The sequence below is a fragment of the Galeopterus variegatus genome, unplaced genomic scaffold (genome assembly GCF_000696425.1).
Source record: "Galeopterus variegatus unplaced genomic scaffold, G_variegatus-3.0.2 Scaffold7894, whole genome shotgun sequence".
Classification (NCBI taxonomy): domain Eukaryota; kingdom Metazoa; phylum Chordata; class Mammalia; order Dermoptera; family Cynocephalidae; genus Galeopterus; species Galeopterus variegatus.
In genome coordinates, this window is record NW_007734005.1 from 89,334 (window position 1) to 95,909 (window position 6,576).

The 6,576-nt window shown below is 47.9% G+C and overlaps 1 pseudogene; it reads right to left on the reverse strand.

Moving 5' to 3' along the window:
• Positions 1-1,050: 1,050 nt before the first annotated feature.
• Positions 1,051-3,013, reverse strand: LOC103607954 (annotated as a pseudogene).
• Between the last annotated feature and the right edge of the window lie 3,563 nt (positions 3,014-6,576).

Sequence of the window (6,576 nt, forward strand, 5' to 3'; positions counted from 1 at the left end):
AACTTATGCAAAGTTCTGCAGTCAATATATTTCCACAATGTGATTCTTTTTAAAGTTGGATCTTTGCTTAATTTGAAAGCCTCAAAAATAACATGCCATTTGTTTTTCTTAAACACATAGTAGACACAACAATCTCTCATACAATATACACTGTACGCAAGTAGCGCTTGGGCCGGGGGGAGAGGGGTGTGGTGAGATGACAGGGAGAGGGAAGAGGTTCAGGACGTGAAGGTGTTTTTATCTGAAGCCAGATATGAGTTGAAATGCTGTGGCATTTAGAAAAGAGAGTTGCTAGAGTGAGAGAAAAATTCATACGCTCATCATTGCCCCCCGAATCCCTGAACCGAAAGCAGGCATGGGGAAGGTGAGTAACATGGAAAGGAAGAAGGGAGCAATTAAATAAAACCTATTTAGAGCACACACAGTACACAGTGTTCATTGTCTACCCTAGACAGCATAAGGCAACATTCTCCATAAAATAGAGGGGGATCACAAGGAGTCTGTGGGTATCAATCATTACCTTTTAAACAGAAAGTTGGAATGTGCTGGAGGAGTCTGGAGGGCTGGGGCACGTGGAGTGGGGGCAGCCTACTGCCCTTCCAGAGGTGGGTGCCAGTGGGAGCCCTGTGTGCAGGGCCCTGGGGCATCTACAGTGGCCCACAGGGCCAGGCGCAGGAGAGAGGGTGCATGGCACTATGCGACTCCAGCAGTGTTCGGGGTGGGATGGGGGGGCTCACTTTGCTCCTTGATGGAGTGAAATGCATGTTTTCCTTTGGAAACAAGTCTTCCCACGCATCCTGGTTTAGAACCTCTCATTCATTGGGCATGGCCAGTGTCCACGGTATGGGAAGACCCGGAGCTCGTGGTGAGAAAGGAAGGGCTGGGGGGGGAGCCAAGGGGCTTCAGAAGGAGAAGAGTACAGGAGAAGTGCCCCTCCCCATGGGGACAACAGTCGCAAGACAGGATGGGGCCCGGAGACTCCTTTCTGCTGTGGTCCCAGGCATGGCACAGACAGTGATGCATCTTCAGGGCCTTCTGCCTCAGTTGGCCTTACAAGTTCTTCTTGACCAGGTGGGTCTTGTAATGCTTGGTGAGGTGGTCACTCGTCATGAAGCACTTCTGACACTGGGCAACTTGAAGCGTTTGTCTCCTGTGTGGGTGCAAGTGTGCTGCAGGAGCTCGTCCCTCTGCCTGACCCTCTTCCTGTAGACAAAGAGCAGTTGCAGACAGGCGCACGTGCTTCCGCAGCAAGGACGTCTTGCGGAAAGTCTTGCCGCAGTCAGGGATGTGGCGCACGTGCTTCTTCTGGCCCTGCTCTCCTGACCTCTTCTCCCTGTCCTTGCAGTTGGGACACTTTTGCGAGTCATGCGATGCCATCTCTCCCTGGGTTGGGTCTCTCTGGCCAGAGTCTGCTCCCATCTGCAGCTGGATCTGGGTGGGGCTCAGCCCACTGATGGTCAGGTTGTTCCCAGAAATATCCTGCACCGTCAGTTGCTGCTGCCCGCCAGTGTCTGTGATGGTGACGGGCACGCCCTGGATCTGTACACCATTGATGTTGATGGTCTGCGTCGCCTGGGCAGCTGCCACCAGCTGGACTGCGTTCAGGCTGATGATGCTCCCGGCAAGGACAATCTTTGGCAGGGGATGCTCTTTTCAGAGAATTGCGGCCAGTGCTTTTTGCTGGTCCCGCTCAGGTGAGGAGCATGGGACACGGGGCAGCTCTGGGTGGTGGTGGAGGTGGTCGCAGTTGTTGCAGGGCAGCTGTCCTGGACAAGGACAGTCTGCATCTCACTGGAAGATGTGTGGATGTAGACCTGAGTAGGCATTGTTTCAGCTGCCTGGGTCCGAAAGTTCTGGAAGGGTTTCTGGGGGGCAGTGGGGAGGGTGGCGGCTGCCACCTGCACCACCTGCAGAGCCTGCGGGGGTGGGCGGTGGATCTGCACCACCCGCTGCTGCTCAGCCTCGGGGGGCAGCACCTGAACTTGCTGGACCACAGCTGGCTGGTCCACGCCAGGGCTCTGAACAATGAGCAGGTTGTTTCCTGCCTAGATGATGTTGTCCTCAGGGGTCTCAATCAGCACCATCTCCACCTGCTCAGCCACAGCTGCGGGGGGCTGGGAGGCAGGCAGGCTCTTCTTCCTCACTTTCCCGTTAGTCTTAGCGGGTTCGGGGGGGTGGCTCTCAGTGAGGAGCTGAGTGGGGGCCTGGTGTCGCTGGTGTTCACCGGGCTGTTGATGGGCAGAGTGAGCGTCATGTTGCTGCCCCTACCTGTCAGCTTCACCACTTTGGCCCCACTCTGTACGGGGGGTGGTGGTCTTACTGACCGCTGGATGGGAGCTTCCTTGATGGGGACAGGCTTGTGACTGGATGTTGAGGGGGTGGTGATGGCTTGGTCGATGCCAGGGGTGATCTGGATCTGGTTGGTGAGATTGGGCTGCATGCTGGATGGGAGCTTGCTTGATGGGGACAGGCTTGTGACTGGATGTTGAGGAGGTGGTGATGGCTTGGTCGATGCCAGGGGTGATCTGGATCTGGTTGGTGAGATTGGGCTGCACTTGGATGGTCTGGGAACTGCTTGCCTAAATCTGAGGGACCGCCTGGTACTGGATATTGATATTTGATCAGGTGCCTTTGTTGATTTGGTGGGATTCTGGATAGTGAACACTAGTTGCCTTCCAGGCAGGATAGGAGGCACTCAATGTGACCCCTGAATATGAAATATATTTCCTTTGGAGGACAAGATTCCAAAGCTATTCTTTCAGGGACTGAGAGGGAGAGAGGCAGATTTGATGGGGACAAGTTTCCGTGATATAGGCTTGCGGGGGGGGGGGGGGGGGGGGAACAGGAGACGTCCCAGCAGCATCAACAGCTGGGGGACTAATTTTGCTGCCTGTTGCAGCAAGCAGGGCTAAAGGAGATGGCTGGGAGTCCTGGGTGGTGGAGGTGGCAGGCTACAGGTAGTCACTGGCACTAGCGGGGCAGTGGCAGCCATGCAGGTCTGTGGGTCTTCCATAAGCTGATGAGTCCCCAGTCTGTGTCTGGCCCAGGTCTTTCCTCAGTGTTAGACCAGTATACCCAGCCTCTGTGGGCCTTCCACTGGGGCTGGCCACAGACACTTCCAGTCCCAAGCTGTCACCTTTGTTCCTTATGTGCACAGCTTTCTCATCCTTACCACCACAGGTTTCTTTCAGATGCTAGAAGATCCTTCTTCTCTCCTGCTGCCTTCCCTTGCTTAGAGCTCTTCTCTCTCCACTAGCTAGTGCCTTCCCCTCAGGGACAAGCTCAGGCTGGCTTTTCTTCAGCAACATTTACTGAGAGCCATTACGTAGCAGGCATGTCATTGCCTTTCTGGAGCCCCTGAGCTTTGGGAACACTCACCACCCATTAAATAATTGTGGACCTAATGTATGGGAGTGTGTATGGGAGTGCATATAGGCCATCTCTGTTTTCACTGCCAAACTGCTGACCCCAAGCCCAGGACACAGCACATGGCAACTTTCAGTGCCTTTGGGTTGAATGAATATCCTTGGTTAAACCAGCCTCTCCTGGAATTTCCAATTACAAGGAAAACTTAGCATCATCCTCATCACTAGTCAGTCATCAAGTCCCGATGATTCTACTTCTCAAATATAAATCTCTCCCCAGTCTACCCACTGCTCTCCAACCTCACCATTATCCTGGCATTATCTCCCTTCTGCTCAGCCTGAAATCCACAATGTAATTTTAATTGTTGGGCAGTGTCCAATAACATAAAGTGATTTATTCAATTAATTCCCTATTGTTGAGAACCTAAGATGTTTCAAGCCTATGTAAATAATGCTATACTCAACAAATTTACAACTAAATCTTTGTGTTTACCCCTAGGGAAAAAAATATAAATGGAAATACTGGAACAAAGTATATACACAGTTTAACATCTTCTGATTACTTTTGCCAAATTGTACCTCAGAAATGCCACACCGAAGTTCACTCTCATGCCTGCCTCCTTGCATCTCTGCCAGTAATGAGTATTGTAAATTTCAAAATTCTGCCAGGTTATTTCCATTGAATTGGCCATTTCTGCACTGGGTTAGGGATGATCCTGCCAATCCCCTTCCCCCAACACACACACACACACACACACACACACACACGCATTTCTAACCACAAGTAGACCAATGCTGTTTGTGAGCTGCAATATACACAAGTGTGGGGCACTGAGCATGACCAGAGGATGTTGTGAAATGATTATGAATAATGTTCACACACACAGAGCACAAGTGAGGGGCCCAGAGATCCCTGACACCGGTTCATACAAGCCACTTTAATAATTCCTAGGCAATCAGAATGCTTGTACTTCTCGTTGGCTTTTGTTTCTGTACCTAATGTCTATGAGTATTGTCAACTAATTGTCATACTCCTATTTCCCATTGTGTGTGTGTGTGTGTGTGTGTGTATGACTTGTGTGGAGGTACACTGGAAGAAGGCAAGGGCTTGGACACAGTTGCTGATGACAAAAATTCTGGAAAAGAGTCCAAGATGTTATAAAAATCACAGGAAGGTTGGAAGAGAGTTGAAAGTCAGGATACTGGGGTGAGGGGAGAAAGAGAGAAGCTCTGGTGGACATTACCAGGGTTGACAAATATCTTGTTCTTCTCCGGGGCACCTGTACTTCCCAATTTTTTTCATTTAGATGGACCCACGTGACTGTCTGGGCCAGCGGGCTGTGAGCAAATGTACCATTTGTCACTTCTGGGCTGTAGGCTGTAGATTCTGAATTGCCAAATTGCAGGACCTTCAGTCCCTCTCTTGTCCTGCCATGATGGCATGGAGGGCCTGGATGGGTATGCCAGCGTGTCAGTCTGGGTCCCTGGGTGTCTAGCAGAGCAGAACTCTCCGCCAATCTGTGTTGGTCATATACATTGGTATGAGTAAGAAATAAACGATTATTGTGGTAAGCCACTGAGATTTGGGGGTTGGTTTTTTTTTTGTAGTTTTACTTAGTCTAGTTTGTTTAATACAGAAGCTTCAACTAATTTGTTCCAAATCACGGTCATAAGGAGTAAAAAGCGGAAGATTTATAAATGATTGCCTAGAACATTTTTGTAGTCAGGGACCCTTCTATTCAACAATCTTCCTTGGGAAACCTACATGTAAAGCAGAAACAGAGCTGTTTTGGGGGGGGACTTCCTCAGTCACATGGCAGCCCTGGAGGAGTCTCCTCATAAATCATTATGAAGTCTCTTCATAAAGATTGTGGTTTGAAATCACTGGCCTGAAGATTAAAAATTAGCATTTTTATTTTGTTTTACTTTTTCTGGCTCTATTTCTTTATTATTTTTATTTTATTTTATTTTTTATTGAAGCGTAATTGATTGTACATATCTGTGGGCTACAGTGTTGAATATCAATGCCTGTGTGCAATATGTGATGCTCAAATCAGGATAATTAGTATATTCAACATTATACAATGTAATCATTTTTTGTGGCTTTTACCAATTTCTTGCTAACCCCTTACCCCTAACTCCTTTCCCAACTCTGGTAACCTCAGTTCTATTCTCTCCTTTTGAAAGTTCAGTGCATTACTATGATTGTTGTTATCTTTCTTTCTTTCTTTTTTAAAAATTTATTTGGTTGGTTTTTTCAGCTCCCACTTATAAGTGAGGAAATGCAGTCTTTTTCTTTCTGTGCCTGGCTTATTTTACTTAACATGGTTTTCTCTAAGTTCAATTTAGCACTTTTAGACGGACAAGAGTATTGTGCTCAGATGGATCAATCCAGTTTAGGAGGTGACTGCTCAAAGTAGGGAGACTCTCCCAGTTCAGAGAAGGTCAAATAAATTAGGAGTTTCTCGGCTTCTGGCCTCTTGGTTTCACCAGTTGGCCAAGAGTAAAAGGAGTAAAAGGTGCAGGATAAGTCCTATGTCCTTAAGGCATTAAATGAGGTGTGAACGGGAGTGGTCAGGTGGACACCTCAACGGGAGAAAAGTCTCAATTAAGTCTTGACTCTCTTCCTATTTTGGGTAAAGGGCTTTGTGTGGGGATATCTGCAGTAGAAGTTTCACTTTTTTCCTCAAGTGAAATTCCTGGGGATTTCAAACAGCAGGAAACTCCGTGGAAAGCTTACAATGAACCAATTCATGAAACTGATGTGCAAAGCAAAAATCGGTAAAGTGGGCTAAGGGAAAAATCACCCCAGTCCTAAAATCACAGAATTGGCTGTTTGCATCCATCAGGTTGGGGAAGTGATTGCCAAAATTTTGTTTTAGTTTGTGCCATGTGGGCAGATGTGAAGGTCTGCTCTATCCAGGAGCAGGATTTTAATGATACATATTTTATAAAGAACAGACACATGCTGCCTTGGAAACTTAGCAAAGTCAAGTGCTCTGATGTCAGAGTATTTCTCCCTCCCTCGTTATTGGAATACTCAGAGCTTCTCGTTATAAATTACAAATATTTGGGTCCCTTCTGATAATCCTCTTTCATATTATACTTTGCTGCAGAATTCTAAGACGTTAGGAGTTTAAGGAAGAGCAAATCAGGTCTCCTGAACTCCAAAGATGTCTTTCCTGATTTTAAGTCTCATGCATTCACTTTG